Below are 18,953 nucleotides of genomic sequence, written 5' to 3'. Positions count from 1 at the left end.
TTTGTTCGTTTGTTTGCTTTTGTACACGACGTACGGTATCCTGATAATTGCGTTAAATGTAATTGATGAAAATTCAAATTATTAGAGATCTGAAAAAGGATGTCCAGGCTTTGAGATGATCCGAAAAAAATATACTCAAACGTAGATCTATGTACATTTTTGTTCCAGAGAATGGAAAGAATCCAAGATCGAAAACAATCGTTGAAGAAGAAAAATGTATCGCTGCGTCGATTGGTCATAGAAAAAATTGAACAGTCTGTGAAATTGGCCAAAACATCGAATGCGAGCAAAACGAGTAAGAATCAAAAGTAATTAATTTTTGTGAAAGAATAATAAACCAAAGATGATCGGTATATGTATAGCAGCAAAATTTTAGATCCTGTAAAAAAAATCCGAAATTTTGAAGCATTTGATGTAGCAAACAAAGTCGAAAATCCAAAATATATCCCTTACGACTATGATGTGTTGGATTTTATAATCGATGGTTTCATAGCTAGTTTACTCAGATTCTCAGTCTCAGAATAGACGTACGTAAAACGTTTAAACTTCAGAACCACTCTGTACTATAAATCAACAGTATAAATCCATTGGATACTTGATGTGATTTCGCGCAGCGAATTTGTTTAATTTCATCGAGGAGCGGCGTTGATCATAAATTGCTATAATTTTTTACTCGTTCGTTAATATATTCGCCCCTCCCCCCCCCCCCCCCCCCCCTTGCTGCTTGTTTCCGAATAGCATCTCACACTCTGACTAAATACAATCAATTATTTTTTATTAATTTTTTTTTTGCGCCATCCGTATAATAACTCAAATCGCGCGTCGAGGTGAATTATAACCGTAAAGCGAGAGCGAATGCTCATCCTTTTTACTTTTTTCACAAATTCATCGTTATCGTCATCATTATATCACTGTGTTATTATTATTATTCGAGATTGTACAGCAATTCATCATCAGAGAATTTCGTCAACTCCGAAAAGAACTCGACGTTCGCCGCTGCTGCTGCTGTTGCTGCTACTACTTCGACAGAAGCGCACATATTATGCAGATAACATCGGGTTAGGGTAAATTTGTTGTAATTAAACATGTGAGACGACTGTAAAAGCATTCAGCAACTCGCGATACGCTACAGCGAGTCAGTTTCTCGCATCCGTATTTCCAAGCGTATTATCATTTGCGTTGGGAATCGTATGTAGAAAATGAATTCGTTGAATGACCACAATTATCTATTTTGTGGATGTTCAATTTCTTTGTTCCACTTACAGGTATACACATTTGCCTTACTCCTGGGTATACGATATCGTTGAATCTACTACGCAGACTGTAAAATTGCAATTTCAAGAGGCGGGAATATTCGCGGATGAATTGCAAACTGGCGCAATAACAGTAACAGTTTAAACAAAATAAAGCAAAATGAAAAAAATCGTCCAGAGTTATTGCTGGCAACCTTTTCCAATATATCCGTCGGTAATAGGCGTATCTTTTATATCGTCTGTGTAAATATTCACGATGTTTGTATCGTATGAAATGAATATTTCACCACGTCGACGTAAACAGAGTGAGGGATACGAAAGAAATGCCAAATTTCATACTCTGAATTATATTTGTCTTCAAACTGTGAACGAAAACTGTAATGTCATCGACTTTTTTACACTGAGATCATAAAAACTGGAAATCCTATAATAAATTTGATCAATGACAGCATTTCTTTGTACGTTCAATTTCTATATTGGATGTTTCCATAAGTGGTAAGGTAAAAAGTAAATTGCTACTCAAAACAATATTAAATTTGACGTTAATACTTGTTTAGATCGTTCTTTGGATATCTTCTGCAATGACTGCAGTGCCAAAATCATCTTCACGCGCACAAAAGTATTACGACTCTGTTACCAAGTTTTGATCCCTAAGATTTTCAGCGTTTTCAATTTCTCCCTGACATGTGCTAACCGTTCGAACGTGTGTTATAAAAGGTGTCGCACACCAAAGACACCATCACGAGAGTTCCACTCAAGTAGAATCCACTTGATCCATAGAGTAACTTTTTCACCGTCGAACGAAGTGATTGTGTAATGCGTAGCCTTGGATGCTGTGACCATGTGCCGCATCAGGTACTGCGCGAGTTCAAGTACTGGCTCCACTTCTTCCACCACCCGATAAACTCGTGGAAACTATAGATAATTGATGAATATAGGTTAGGCAGCTAGGAACGCGGTCGTTATTATCGCTCCGAGGCTCCAGCTTCTCGCCATCATTCGCGGCTCTCTCGTTATACTTCGCGGAGAAAATTCTATATCCCGACATCTTCCGCGAGATGAAAGAACGAGCGAACGGAACGATGTTCCGCACTCCGAGTTCATCTTTCATAAATTCCATGTACCAATAAAGCCTCGGTGCGAATGATAAAACGGATAAAATTACAGTCGTGCTCGGGTTTTATTTCCGCGGTATGTAGGCACTGCGCTGACAATGAGTACAGGTGTAAAAGTATTCTAATCTTAGATTGATTTCAGACTTGAAAATCCGCCAGACTTTTTACCTGCTTCTAAAACCCGACCAAGTTTCGCACGCTTCGACTTGATTTCGTCTTGCATATCGGGCCTTTTACTTTTGAGCTTTGAAGTTTTATTATCAGTTTGGCCCGGTATTGAATCGACCAATAGATATTATTTGTCTGATTATTGCAATGAGAAGAGGAAATCAGGCGTGTAACTATCAGTAGGCAAAAACCTCGGTGCGCGAGACATGAAAAATGCAAAAACAGTTCCAAATTAAACTATCTAATTACAGTGCTGTTCGTGAAAAACATTTCTCGAAATTACCTGACCTGTGTACATAATTTCCTACTTGTTCCTGTCATGAATTTTTTCTTTCTCAGCGTAAGTATTGTTTTATAAATTAACGAGATCGCGATCCAAAAAGAAGTAATTCCGAAAACGGAAAATGGGATACGTGATTTGTTTCTTCGGTTATTCTCAAAGAAAAAGTATATTGTATAACATCTTAGTTGAAATCTTGATATTTCAGAACTAGATATAGATGATTAGTCTCAAGTAAAATTAAATACTATACCTGCCTACAATTTTGCAAAAATCTTTCGGTTTTCATGACCTAACTTTTTTTTATTAAAACCGCCAATTCTACCGACTCAATTCGTTTCCTATAATTAAGAAAACGAGAAATCGTAATCAAAGCTAGCGAAATTTATATTTTCTCTGTTAGGTATAAAAATAGGTGTGAACTTTTGGATCAAAAATGTCTCATGTATAAGAAAAAAAAAATTTTTTTTAGTTCCTTTCCAACACATTCCTGTTCCAAATTTACATAGATATCTATTTTAAATATTCATCAGCTAATGCTCGGAAGAGGATATCAAATCCTAACGGCAGAGTCTCGCCAGAATATGAACGAGGGACGACATAGTCTAAAAAATTGGCAAAATGACACTGGCCTCGTCGTCATCTGTCCTCTTTCTTTCACGCATTTCGCTCTTCTCGATCAATGCATGTGTCTCGTCATTAATTTCCTTCGTACGTTGAGAATAGATCCACCATTTCTTGCCATTTTTATAAAATTCCGTTCTATCAATGGGACTTTTAGCCTATTCAATCACTTAATTCATAACTGAAGTCCGACGTTGAGTAACTTTTGATCAGAAATATTTCAATACTTGATACACATCGTTGTTAATAAATTGGTGTTTACTCAGATCAAAGCACCTCTATACCATTTGTGCCCGTCGCTTTTGTTTACGCACAGTAAATATGGCCACAGGTGGATCAAACAATGACTTAAACTGGTTGCAATTTGTGTGCAAAAATAGTATTACGTCTACCGTGCAAAGGGAATCACAGTATCAGAACGAAACGTGAGTGCGGCAAGACTTGAGACTAACTTCGCCTGACTTCATCACTTCACTGATCTTGGCGTAAATTCAAGTGACTCAATTTTATTTAAAACCGATCAAAGCTACTAATTGTAGAGTAACTCCGTGTGAAGTCAGGTACTTCAAAACGACTACATGTTGAGAGAACGTAGCCACGACTCGAACTTTTATCACATAACTCGAAGCTACTTTACGTGACTAATTCAAACAACTTCATATCGCTTCGTGAGACATCACTTGACTCATAGATAACTTTAAGTAAATTCAAATTGACCAACGTGACTCGACGTTACTTCGCGTGACATCAAATGGCTAAATTCACCCAAATTCAGAACAAATTCGGTGATTTTACACTGACTTAAAATGCTTTACACAACCTCGTGTGACTTCAGGTAAGTCAAAGTGATATTTACGTACAACTATAAAAGCGCCATCACACACGTGTGACTTGACACGAATCCAATACAGACTGATCGTAAGTAGTTTTGATGAACTTCACATGACTCCAAGCAAATTGTATCGACTCATCAGGAAATGTCATACCTAATTTCAAGCGTCGTTGATCTCTACCGCATGAACGATCAATTATTGGACAAAAATGAGTAAGATGACAAACTGATCAAATTCAGTTTCAATATTTTCACTTATTCATATCAAACACACAAACAAGGATGAAGTTGATTATCAATCAACACTCGTATCACGTCACGTCACTCATGTCACATCACGTTGAAAACCAACCACGCGGTGCAATGCGGTGCAACATCAGCAGCAGCAGCAGCAGTAGCTGCGGTGTGTTGTGCTCCGTTACCAAGTGTTTATATCGATTTCCCAGAATGAACTGAACAGTAACAGGCAATAGACCAACCGCAGAACACATTGGTAAACTCGTTTACGGAACTGCCGTAAGGAATGCTTTCATCACACTCCGCACGGGTCATTGCAATCAGCGACCATCAACATCCGTCCATTCCATTTACTTTTTTAAAATTGTTTCCTTCGCTGCTCTACTTCGAAAGTCGAAATATTCCCCAGAATACAAAAACAGTCCCCTCTCCTCCTAAGGTGTAGACATATTCGTTACGTACATGTACGTGTTCAGTTGATTTTTGCAATATTCTTTGCAATCAGATTGACCAACGGTGAAGAATCGGGAAGAAATATCGATCGGGTAAATCGTATCCTGAAGCATTATCAACTCGTTATAGAAACAGTGATCTTCGTATTCGAAGATACAAGTTCCGAATTAGTGCCGCTTGGTAAACATCGTTTGAACGGAAGTCGTGGGCGACGTAGCATCGGTATTTCGATCGCAGTTTCGCGGTATGCGGTAATCCGCGCTCGCCACCTACACGCGGTGAAGTTTGTCGCGAACTAGTGAGTGCCGGAGTGCTCGATGCTCGACTGTTGCCGGCGCGAAGTTTTCCTCCGACTTCGTTGGCGACGATCGCCGGAAACGCCCGGAAATAACCGAGCGCTGATGCTGAGGGAACGAATTCGGACGCGCGGGTTAGTTACTGCCTGCTCGGTATAAACATTGCAGAGTTTAAACTTTAAGCGTTCGGAACGACCGTTTTTTCCCCCCTCTCACTCTCTCTTGTATTCCTTATAGTTCGTGATGGACGAGTTTAAAAACATCGTTTCACCGTCCGCTATGGCGCACCACGATATTACATGCGTCGTGTATACAAAGCTACAGCTTAGAACCGATGTCGAATTTTAAGTTATTTACCAGAGACTGACCGGTTTGATGTGATTATTCGTCGGAGAAAAACTGCGACCGACCGACGGATTCGGGCGTACTTTTAACGTGCTTATGCCGATTTTTACTCCTCTATCGTATCACATATTTCGTAATTTCGAGTGGTTATATTTTTTAAACCACAGAAATTTGCGAACTTGCAGAATTTGCTTTTTTGCTATTCCAGCGATGAATGCATAGTGACTCCATTCGTGAGCCTAAAAGCACAAATATGCTTACAAGCGAATATCTTTGAATGATTCACCGGGAAATTCTTCTCTTACGGATTCCCACACGTCGCATAAGTATACGAGAACAATTTTGTGTATAAATTTGTGGTTGCAAGTTTCGCAGGAAACCTCAAATTGATAGAGTTTATGGAAGATACACTCCAAACGAAAGTTCGTTTTATTTAACGATGTGCCGCAAAACTTCTTAAACCGATCCACTCAACTTCGCGGTTGCAAAATAGCGGTCGTGAAAACTTTGGAGAACTTTCACAAAAGAAGTTTCGCGAATATGAAATAAGTTCCTCCCAAATGGCTTTGTCACTGTTCCACATTAGAATATACGATGTCCGAATCTTTCTTTTTCTTTCTCAATATACCTTCTATTTTAGACTTCATGGTAAAAAGTCATCGTACAATTTCGAAGTTACCTGTAAAGCAATATTTTTCTACAACCGTTTGGATTATATGCTTTTGTAAATCTAGTACCAGGATTGATATAACGGCACGACGGTCCTGCAATGATCAGATTATGAGTATCAGGTGAGAAATCAGGCATGTTACGAGCAAATATCACTTCCGGTTGCAAAAATTACAACTCAAATACTATCAAATAAACGAAAAACAGATTAAAGCGTTCTCGTAACTTGTTCCGAAAAAAAACTACCTCTCTATAATCAAATTACAAGTTTGGAGGCTTTCCGAAAAGACTCATTTCGATCAAATGTGGTCAAAATTGGAGACCCTGAAAGTAATTGACATCAGACCAACGTCTTGAAGCTTGGAGATTGAATAAATAGTACCATCCTCATTTCCGTTTGAAGATCCTCGATTGCATGTCTGAATCAGCGAACTACAGAATAAGGCTATTCCAAAATGCAAGGAGTGTTTGATTCTTATGCGAAAGTAGATGAAGTTTAATTCAGACATAATTTTTCAATTCTAATTCATCGATACGATACTCTACAGACTTTATCATCGCATCTCCAGCAGCATAACTGGGATTGTTTGCGCCATTCGCGAGCTCGAATCTTCTCCGCATAACCGTCAAGCGTGTAACGGCAGATCGACGGCATGAAGAGAGATGAAGGGGAGGAGGAGGAGGAGGAGGAGGAGGAGGAGGAGGAGGAGGAGGAGGAGGAGGAGGAGGAGGAGGAGGAGGAGGAGGAGGAGGGGGAGAAGAGCAGCTCCAGCAACGTTGGATATTCGTGAAAAGGCTTTTATACGTAGAGCATTGGCCAACGCGTGCTTACATTACAGGCAACAGCTACAGCTGTAGCTTATCGTATACACGTGTGCACGGGATCAGTCGCGAATACGTACATACCTACTCTGGCATATTATATACACACATGTCACATACAGGCGCGAGAATTTCAATGCGGAAGAAGGAAAACCGTCCGTTAAACCGGCTGCCGGCACAAACAGATGGGAAATAGAGAGAGGGGGAAAGGAAAGTGGGAGGGCCAGATATCTATGATTGGAAAAGCTATTGATTTCCCATCAGATCAGGGAAGCTTCGTCCAATATGAATCAGCGATATCACGATACCGAAGGGATTTGAAAAAGAATACTACCTGGATTCGTTATGTTACCGCATTGTTTCGTATGGTTATTAAAAATCCATCGGTCAGACCGTCTAAATCGATGGTAAGGAAAGAGGAACAAATCGTCTCAAAAACACCAGCATTGCTATTATTTGCGAAGCTGATAGTAGACACAAATGAAAAAACATACCTACTACGTAATAGAAATTCAAACAATACAAGTCAAGATATCAACAATTTGCGGTAATAAGGCTGTACAAATACTTTTAATTATTTTTTTAAAAAGCCCACCAAGTACCTCATGCTATTTAAATTTTTTTTTTTTTCTTTTGATTTTCATCAATGTATGAGTTATTTTTTATTTTTTCTTATATTTATACTTAATTTTCATTTGTAGTTGGGTAAGTTTAGGGTCAGTTGGACCGCCGTGAGGTAGCGGTGTCATACCAGAGAGATGTGGAGGCTACGAGTTGAGTTTCAATCATGCTTTTATTGTAAATTAACAGACATGTACTTGGCGGTAGTATGTGATTTGAATCTTTCGTTGTACGAGGTGATTATATATACAATACGATCAAAATAATGCATACATATTTGATCAGAGACTGTATTTTTGAGGGTAATGACTACACTTTAATGTACTTAGCCAAAGGTTTTCGTGCCAGGGGTGTTTTTCGGGGGGGAAATCACTACTTTTTGTATAAATTTATTTGTTACTCGTTCTTATGTATAAACAACTTTTGGTAGACATTGATAACTTCGAAATGCAGATAATTGTTTTGGAACAAAATCATGGTTATTTTAGGACGGTTTTATCGCAGCATCTAGTTGGTTCGAAAGTGCTGTAAATTGTCAATCCAAGTTCACCCGATTACATGAGCATAAACTCAACCTTCCCAAGACTACTAACTCTGCATCTAGCTTTATCGAGAGCTTTCCTGCTCATCAAACTAATTTAAAGTACAGTTATATTTTTTATATTATATCGAATCAGTTCTTTTCTTGAAATTTATTTTGTGCTGAGATTCGTATTGCTGACTTTGCTTGGTCGAAGCTTGATGTGCCTCATGTCCCTGAATATCAATTACAATTGGCAAGATATAATTTGTTAGTACGACTTAATCCCCCTGACCATGTTCGATAGAATAAGCACTCAGTGCTATGTATATCACTTCACATACTTGAAGTTTTGATCGTTCGAGCTTATTTGCAGAGTTTCATGCTACCTAAGTTTCCGTAATTATTCAAATACTTATCATGGAATATCGATATCAACACCGAAATGAGTCTTTGATTAAAGTTTATCGATCAAATCCAGCTAAATCTCGTTTCTGAATCAGGCACTGTGAAATAAAAAATTTAGTCAGCAAACGTCACATAGCGCACGACTTGATTGTTAAAAATTACGCAACATCAAAAGTAAATATGTAAGAATTATCTTTAATATTGTGAACTTTTACTTCGAAGTAACCAACATTTAATTATATACATGGGAATCAACACACATGAAACTTTACTGTTAAATTGGTATCGCTATAATTTTGCCGAAAGACTCTACTTCAAATTCTGAATGTGTAAAAGTTTCAAATCTTCCTAAAGCGATATCATAAAACTACTCTTGATGTACCTTGAAGTTGTACAAAGGACTCTGTGGACAGATTCTACGATAATGGTCACACACTTTGAAATCATCAACAATTTACAAGTGATTTCTTGGTGATTTTCAATATAGAAAAATAGCTTGTATTCCACTAGTCTTTAAGTGGTTTCTAAGCGTTTGAAGATGTTCAGCATATTAATGATTTCGAAGTGATGATCAATATTGAAGTACATCTCAAATTCCAGTGATTTCTAATGATTTTGAATTAATTCCAAACGTGAATGGTTCTTCGATGCTCAGGTTTGATCCTGTGTTTGGTGGTTCATATTTGAAACACTTGCTGTTCATGCACGTGTCTCACAAATTCTGCTTCAGTCGAAGCTTTTAGTGTCTAAAATAGAGAAAGAATGTTTCAATGTTCAGGATAGACAGAAAAATAGATTAAGTAAAACAAAGCACTGTACATTTCATACATGTTTTCACTCAAAGTTACGACTCGAAGAATACATTAAACCATGAATAGTGTTCAAGTAATTATCTGCCGATCTTATAGCTCGCATTGTGTAGCACAAAAATATCCAACCTCTATGATGATAAATGAATGAACAGAAACTGAAATGAAACAGACCTAGAACTAGCTCGCACAGAATACGATACAATCAAAACCTTTGGGGGTAATAAAGCCGAAAAAGGAGACACAAAGGCCAGCGTAGCTTGTACTGCAACTCATTTGTTGTAAAGAATGACGAACATGGTTGGCATCATGTGCCACGTAGCTGACGAATTGTTTTTGAAATGCGTTGTTTAATGAGAGCCCAGTTTTCTGTATATTCCAACCCTTGTCCTTTGATTTTTGTAAGTATCAGCTGTTTTCTGTAGGTGCCGGAGCTACGCTTCTTTAGTGAACCCACATAAGAGAGGTAACAGCACGCTTGAATCCACCTGTCAAACAAGATACTAACTTGATAATACTTCATACATGTTTAACCCCAGAACGTATTGCTTTGTCCATATATACCAACTGCCACCGCACACTTGTGACATTCCGCAGATTTTATTGACTCTTACCCTTTGTCCGCCATCGATGTTACGCCATACGATTTGCTACGTACTTTGTGCCCTAGACTGATTTTTGTTTTACAGTGCATGCTGAGCTCAGCAACGTACTTTCTCTGTCAGGTTATGTATGTGGAAAATGTAGATGCTCGTTGATATTAATGAATAAATACAGGCCTGGTGCTAGTTGTGTGGACTATGTGGAGCATTCCACACGCCGAATTTTGGTGCGTGTGGAATTCCACACCCTGGATTTTGGTTATTAGTTAGTATCTGTAAGTCTGAAATAGAAGATGAAGAATAGAACATGAAAAAAATTTCATTGTCCCCCCCCCCCCCCCCCCCTCCCCTCTGCAACCTCCAGTTACTGGCCTGAATAAATAATCTCTTCATATTCATCTTATTCATCATAAATAATCTCTGCAGACTCTCCTAAATATAAAGAAGTATGTAGAAAATACAATTAATGAAGCAGACTGCGATTGACGTTCGGTAGGAGGTTGTAATGCACTTTCCAGAACTTGAGATAAAATATTGAAAATTTTCATAAATCACACACATGTGTGAAAGAGAGTCCACAATTTCTTGAACAAATTTCACAAATTTACAATTAGACCAACATGAGGTACTAACTCAACCAACATGATATGACTTACCTGCCGGCTTTACGACACGTGAAAATTGTTTGAGATTGCCGTTTGGAAACCAATATCGCTCATAATTTCGCGAAAATACTACTTATACGAAGAGAATACGAAGAAAAATTACAGAGAGATCTGTATCGTATGTAAACAGCATGGGAAGTAAAATCAATCAGACACACGTTAATCGTGTCAATCAAATCGTCGGATTCCTTTGATATTCAATTTCTTACCGTAATCCGAAAATCATTATTAACAAAATACTTGATCAAAATTTCGCGCTTCCCTTGCGAACATAACCTCATCCGAGTTCGCATGATTGGTATTGCGTCGGATGCTCAATCAGGTGGTAACTGTCGGCCATTAAAATTCGAACGACTGAACGCACGCGCATAAGGTGCGCACTTTCCTCATTTAAGGTAGTTGGATAGCGACAGTAACGCCGTCCAACGGATAATCGTGAGCACTGTATTCCTCAAATAATCAGAAAATAAACTTTGCAACGTCGCGTGATTTTCTTGTATTCTGGTCTGTTTGAACCTTCGATGTTTTTTCTCGCTATAACTTTTATTTGTTGTGAATCAAAATATCAGATCGGTTACGATTTGAGGGAAGATTCGCAGACAAAAAATGAAGTATTTTAGCAATATACCAAACGACAGAAAACAAATTATTTGAGTTCCGCGCGTAAGGTGCACACTTGCGACGTGGTCAAATGTACAACCCAACCAAAATTCCAATGGGATTTTCTTTTGCTTTTTATTACGTTTTTAATTATTAAATGACGGGCAAAATTTACAAAAATTTTATGTATTATTCTTAAATATCCATTTTATCTTGTTCAATATTTTTGCCCGCGCTTAAAAATTTTACTCTTGAACAACCAACTCGAAACTATCAGTTTTTGTCCCAGTCCCTGTGTATACAAGGTAAAATAGTTGAACTTTGAAATTAAAAAACTCAGTAATTTAATGGTGAATCATTTTTCAAACTTCACAGGATTGTTTGTAAATTACTCAAAAAAATATGTAATTAGAACACATGTGAATTAATCATTTCCGAAATTACTGCCCAACTATCTTAGAGTCGACGAAAATTCTTTAGCGAACTGACGATTTCGACGGCGTTGGGAATATTAGAACTGGTATATCACGGCTCTCCGGGCATCGATTGTATCGATATCTAGGGTTCAACTAAAAGCTCTAAAAATCTATAAGCGGACAAGACATGCCAAATATCGAAATCATCGTGAGAGGGGAGAAATATGTCATAACATTTTCGCCGGCTAGGCCAAAGGCTTCTGTTCGCGCGTGAAGTTTATTTAAATTTTTTAATACACTTGCCGCGAGACACTTTCGTTTCTTGATTCGGACGACCGGCCGATCATTTAAAGTATACCGAAGTTTGAGTGAAACAAAAAATGGCAAAACAAACTTCCGCCATATGTTTGCCTGATTTTGCCAAGTCTTCCACGACCGTTGAACAAAAAATCCGCGACTTCGACCAAGCTACATATCGTACGCCATTATATTTCAGGGTAAAAAATTAATTTCTTCCAGACATAAACAGAGGCTTTTTTTAATCGAAGCGTCGTTTATAATCGTAACGACGCCCACGCAAATCCTGAAAGCTCTGCAGTTACGACAATAGAAACGAAGGGTTGATAAAATTCCCCAACATTGCGGGGGATGATATCGTTATTTCATTTCTAAAGGGTGGCTGGCGCAGTGTGCAGCCAGGGATAATATAATATGAAGGATAAAGTTCGCTAGTAGCCACGAGAGCACATTCAGCTCATGATGATGACATCGCTGCGGCCGACTGGCTGAAACAACGAGCAGTTTATTATTATATATTGCCTATACATATGTGACTGCAGGTTATATGTATAGGTATCATATATATCATGCTTCAATAACAACTGATCGAAGTTCACGAAATATGTATCGCATATGCAGATTGCAGATGTAATACAAGTGTATTACGGCTATAATCTATTATTATTAACAATAAAGGAAGAAATCAAATTACTACAGATCCGATTTACGGAACTTGCGTGATATGTTCAGCGTACTGAATGGTGATTTTATTATTTTATGGTTTATGCACATTATGTACCTATAACTCTGACAATTCCTATCCTCGGATGTAACACATGTAATATAATGGCAAGTGCAGAAGCACTTGTAGGGTAGTAGAGCTTGACTAATTATATTATTTTATGCTTAGCTAAGTAAACGTATAATTTACGAAAATAATTTGCAACTTCTGCGAATGGCGCCCTCTGGGGTTGCAGTTATTAATATTACTGTTGTCATTATTACGCTTATGAAGAAGACACAATTTTATCGAGCTTAATAAAAAAGTAGACAGCTACGAGTCGAATAAGAAGCCTCAAATCGATTGTCGATTAATATTTATAAAATAACGATGTTGCAAGATTTATAATTTTACATTAAAATGTACATGCGTATCGAATAACCAGATAAAGTGAACAGTGATTTCAATAAAGAGATCGGGAGAAGCCAGCCTTAATTGCAGACGCAACGGAATTCCAGACGGCCATATTGATTTTAGTTTATTTCAACTTGGAAACAATTTCCTGAGCGCAACCATTATGGGCGTTAATTTATGATAAAAATCTGTATTATAAGTATATAGAGATATCTTTGTATTCCCGATGATTTATTCTGAGCAATTCACTACTCGTTTAGATCAGCGTAGACTGAGAAAAGAGTCTTGTTACAGTAAACAAATATATTTCGTTGAATTGTTTCAAGAACCATTTTTTAACTGTTAAAAAGTCATTACCGCGTAATAAATATGCGTGCTGTTACAACTAAAATCGAAATTTTGTAGTATTTGAAGCAAATAGAATATTAACCTCTTACCAAAATACGTCTTTTGTTGAATACATACTTTAAAATTGTGGCAGATAAAGCGAGAATTGATTCAAACTTTTTTTTTCTCTTTCCAAAAAATTAATACTAATTTTGAGGAATTTCACACCACGTTATCCCACAATAAGATTTATTAACAAATCTTATCCGAGGATTCGAAGTTCATAAACCCACCAATCGCACGTTCCAAGCACGTTCTTTAATTACGTTCTTAACGTAATGTTATGGAGCTGATTCAGGGCGGCTAAATCCGAGCTTCCTCCAACATTTAAATATTTGCGCAGCTTGTTCTTATTCCTAAATTCCTGATCTGGATATGCGAAATTATGTTTGATAAAAATTTTTGATAAAAAATACCCGAATCAATTATATTTGTTACTATAAATGTAGCAGATTTTACTCTACGTACAGTAGTTTTCACTGTATCTGGAGCAAATTCTGCATTTCACGAAGTATATTTATAAAAAAAATCTCAGACTTCCCTCTTTCCCTGCAGTTTTGAGTAAAGTTTGCTGTTTTATTCTCGCTGTAGAAGTAGGTTAAATTTATTCAATTCCCTTTGTTAATCGATTATCGTTGTACTTACGCATCTCTACAAAGTTACGGTTCTTTTTGCTATCGCTTGTGATTGTTTCTTTTGTCAATACACTTATACTCATTTTTCTCGCTGTTCCTTCTTAATGTTATAATTCTTATAGCTGCCCTCGTTTCTCGTTACACTCTCTCTTTCTATTGTCATCGGTGGTCATTCAGTTAACGTTCTATTCTCAATCTCCCTCGCCGCTTTATTAACTCAATTTTTCTTTCATCCTCGCAGCATTCGCAGGTGAACTAAGCTAAGGGAGCCCAAGTGTAATGTGACCGCGTTAAAACAACGTACGTAGATTTTGCCCTACGAGAAGAGATGGAGATCCACGAAACCTGAGATTAAGGAGACGAATGCTGCGTGTGTACGTACCTATAACTTGGCCATAACGCAGGTACATAATGCTCACTTTAACGTTCCTGTAAATAAGCAGTTCTGCACTCCCATTTGCATTCGTATAAGCATTTGCATTTGCATTTGCATTTGCATTAGCATTAGCATTAGCGGGCCTCTCGCATTGCGGGATACGAAAACCGTTCGACCGCGACAACGAGAAGTGATCGCGAATCGCCATGCCTTCGAGTCACCTTCTCCGCTCGAAAAGCGCGCCGATAGCCATCGAAATTATTATATAAAACGCACCTGGCTACCGTCCAGTGATTAATTACGGACCTTTATTTATTAATCTAATTAAACATCCGTACCGGTACGCAAGCTCGAGCAACTGTTACACCTGTGCGTCGCCAATTTTACGCACCGGTGATATTTAACGTCATGTAGTACTCCTACCCTTACCGACCGAGAACTCACGCTTTTCCTTGCTATATTGAATAAAGAAACGAACTAAGACAAGGGATATGAGTAACTTTCTGAAATCTGAACCCTTTCCGTTCGTTCGTTTATTTAATATAGGAAGAAAAAGAGTGAGTTTGCTCGGTCGGTAAGGGTAGGAGTACGAAATGACCTTAAATAACGGATGTAAAGGTCTACGAAGTAGGGTGGATGAAGTGGAAGTTGGGCGAAAATAGCTAGCATAAAATTCAGAACTCCAGGCTAGGAAAAGTGGTTCTTGTATTATGACTGAAATTCAGTTCGCACAGTCGTTAAACGAAATCGCACAAAGCGTAAACATCGTTGAGTGTTCCTCCGACACCCCGAAGTCGCTTGCAAATATCCCTGATGTTCCAACCTTAAATCGAGTTAGGGGTGGCAGAAGATGGAAAAAGTAACATTTTCGCGAAAATTCACTTGTATCTTGGATAAAAAAAAGCGAGCAGGCTACGCAACTTTCTGGGATTGTTGAAAAGTTTATTATGAAACATCCTGTGAAGGTTTTGTCGTTATAATACCGTGCCTGGTAACGTTGTATGTATGAGAAAATTTTCTTTCCATAGGATTCTTTAGCCTTACTTATGTAGTAAATTGATAATTTCCAATCTTCTTAATGGTTTTTCAGGTTTTCTGTACTGGCAACAACTTCGCAGCAATCGTCGTTAATGCGAATCGTCGGATGAAAAAGAAATCAGCTGATCGGGTTTTCAGGAAACTAAGTTTTATGTACAGTTATATTAAACCGTATACAAACCGAAACTGAAGATTCAGATTAACTTGACGTAACAACAATACCGAACATATAAAAACTCCTATTGTCGTGTTTTGCAAATCTTATCAGAATTAACGGTATATGTATTTATGAGCAGATTGTTTCTTGAAATTCCATAAAGTTTTAATCATTCTTTTCGAGTTTTGAAAATTAATTAGTTTTTTATAGTGTTTTTAAGATTTTTAAAAATTTCACGGTGAATTCTTATACGGGAATTTCATGGGGTTTCGAGAATTTTTATGGGGATTTTATGGGGTTACGTTGATTTTTATAGGGGTATTAAGAATTTTCGTAGAAAAATTCTACAAGACCCCTTGATTGAGGATTACAGTATCTTATTACACGGTTCCAAGAATTTTTATGGAAATTCTACGAGATTTTCGTTTTTTCAAACATTCCCGCGGCAATTTCCGAACGCACGATATTTTTATGACACAGATAGATCTCCCGGAAACAGTGCAAATTCTACGAATTTCGTAGTACCGTTGCACTTTATCGTCAGTTTGAACACGCGTCTGATTCTACGGTCTATACTTATACAAAAACAAACGTTCAGCGCTGAACAAATAACAAATATCGAAAAGCACGTACGCATCCGTAGAGTGTTGATTTATTACCTTTCACCTCCAAATCAGGCTAAAATGACTTCAATGTCCAAAAGTCAAAATGCCTATGAATCTATCTACACGAATCCCTTCGTGCAAGGTTGCCAAAAATGTCACGTTGACCGACCGTATTACATCTTCTTTTCGCTCACAGGGTTCAATACAAATTCACTTTGACAATGAATAAGGCGGCAAAAGATCCTCAGTAACAAAAAATAACACCACTTCCCTTTTCTTTTCTAAAAAACAAAAAAAAAAAGAAGAAAAATTGAATTAAACTGAAAGTTATCACGTGCAGATATAACAGATTGAAATGTTTTCACCGTCTGTCGGATGGTTCGATATAATCGTAAATGCATTTTTTTTTTTTTTTTTTCTTATCTTCGATATCTTTTTCTTTCAATTGAGAAAAGTGAAATCAGTGACGGCACGGCACTCGACTACTCATCGAAAGCTGGGTGTCTGAGATGGTGTGACATCTTTTTATCGTTGCAAAAAATAAGCTTTCTATACGAGAGAGATTTAATCGTTTCTTTCATCTCGGACACCATCGATATATGCATGTTGTATATGTACGCATATTTCAGGGCCACAGAGTACGGACTGTGTACATTTCATTACCGAGACACAGTGTGACGATCGGTATAATTACAGGTATATAGAACCTAAAAGTTACGTACAATGAGGTGCTCCAAATTGGCAATTAAATATTTCTCCACGGTCGTTCGTTGTATGACGATATTTATATCTCATGGCACGCTGCCTGAGGCATATGGCAGAGCCTTTCTCCGCAGAAACTTTTCAACTATCCTGCTTCACCAACCTGCAACCGAATTCCATCTTCTTTCTCACTACTCCTTTACGTGTGCGAATTTTGATATTTATCACGTTCACATTTCCGCGTTCTCGCTGCAACCTTAATGTCACATCGGTTGTGTAATGTGGAGGGATTGAGGATGGATCAGGAGCGAGTTTTTGGTGAAAATGATGTCGGAAGTGAGACGTTACGAAACGGAGTCTAGAATCCACCGATTAAATTGTGTAGCTATAATAATAATAGTGACAAGAAAAGACTGGCCCAATATTCAGAATCGTTAATTTTTGTTCAAAGATCACGTTCATTGATTATTTCGGAGGAATGATTCGAACCTGAAATCTTCTCCATTGCTAAAATCGTATATCATTTACAGATTCGAATTCGACAATAGATAATAATCAATTTTACAATAGTAAAATCGATTTTCCTTTCGAATGAATTAGGTAGTTTAAAAACATCAATTTGACAGTAGTCATTTCGTGGATTCGTCCACTATTAATACGTACATATAATAAGCGAAACAGCGTGCGAATATTCGTAGAAACTCATGAGTAATTAATTAATACATATAGTTGTGGCATTAATTTCCCGACTTTACCGTATCTGACCGATGAAAAATATTCAGTAAATACGATTACCGGAATATTGTAGGTAATCGTTGGGTTGATAAGTAGAAAATAAATGCGTAACCGTAAATAACTAATTCTCCATATAATCAAAGCTTAAATAAATGAAGCATTCCACCCTAAACCGACCTTAATGAACTTTACTATCAATGATTTTATTATATATTTTTAAGTATTGTGTCAAATTTACAAAAAAAAAAATATATTTCATCGAGTTTTAGAATTTTTAAACCATGAGTTTGATTTTACTGCTCTCAAAAACACGCGAAAACCCAGTTTTCGTATGAAAAGCCCGTTTCGATTGGCGTTGATTTTTTTTATATATGCTTTCTTGAAAGACGAAAATTCTTAGACTAAGATGGAAGTAGACAAGTTTTTGGTTCAGAAGCTAAATACGAAACGAGCAATTAAAAAGTGACAAAAATCGAATTGAATATGAATTTAAAAAGTACAAGTTTCAGTCGCTTAATCTCGCTCTTCAGTTACTTGTTTCGCCTGTAGCTTTCAAACTAAAAGCTGGCCAACCTTCGTCTCGGTCTGAAATTTTTTGATTGAATTTTTGTTTCTAGTCTGAAAACGAAGAATTGATGAGAAAAATTTCGGGCCAATCGATCGGGGTTATTTGTTAGAAAATTGAGTTTCCGCATTCTTGGGAATAATAAAAATCAAACCCGTGCTCCAAAAAATCTGAAACATGATGAAAAATATATTTTTTTTTTTTTTTTGTACACTCTATACCATACATAAAAATTAAAAAAACCGCCGGTGAAATGCCTCAAATACATTAATAATATCTATTACTCTGCGATGGATGTTTTTTTGACATTAAATCTTGACCAAATTCATCTACATTATATGATCGCAGGATGTAATGCAATCATATCGAGGAACAGCCTTCTCTGGCGTGAATGAGGATCCAATCTTAGAAACAGCGAATCCTTCCTAGTCAATAAATGGAAGCGGATTCTGGGTTCTTACGATAACGAAGTTCATTGAGCTCAATGAGATTCTGGCATCACGGAGAAATCGAGATTTGAAATTCGATCACTCCGCACGGAGTTAATTAAGACATTTCGACGTATAATATAAGACGTCATATACTTACGTACATACTTTGCATA

General features: G+C 37.4%; 1 protein-coding gene across 1 annotated transcript in view; it reads right to left on the bottom strand.

Moving 5' to 3' along the window:
- The window catches only part of LOC107216528 (ras GTPase-activating protein raskol), a 226,219-nt gene that overhangs the window by 139,995 nt on the left and 67,271 nt on the right, over window positions 1-18,953 (bottom strand). The window lies entirely within an intron of this gene.

Source organism: Neodiprion lecontei, chromosome 3 (genome assembly GCF_021901455.1).
Source record: "Neodiprion lecontei isolate iyNeoLeco1 chromosome 3, iyNeoLeco1.1, whole genome shotgun sequence".
NCBI lineage: Eukaryota > Metazoa > Arthropoda > Insecta > Hymenoptera > Diprionidae > Neodiprion > Neodiprion lecontei.
The sequence above is the reverse complement of the archived record's forward strand: the minus strand, read 5'-3'. Positions and strand labels throughout refer to the sequence as shown.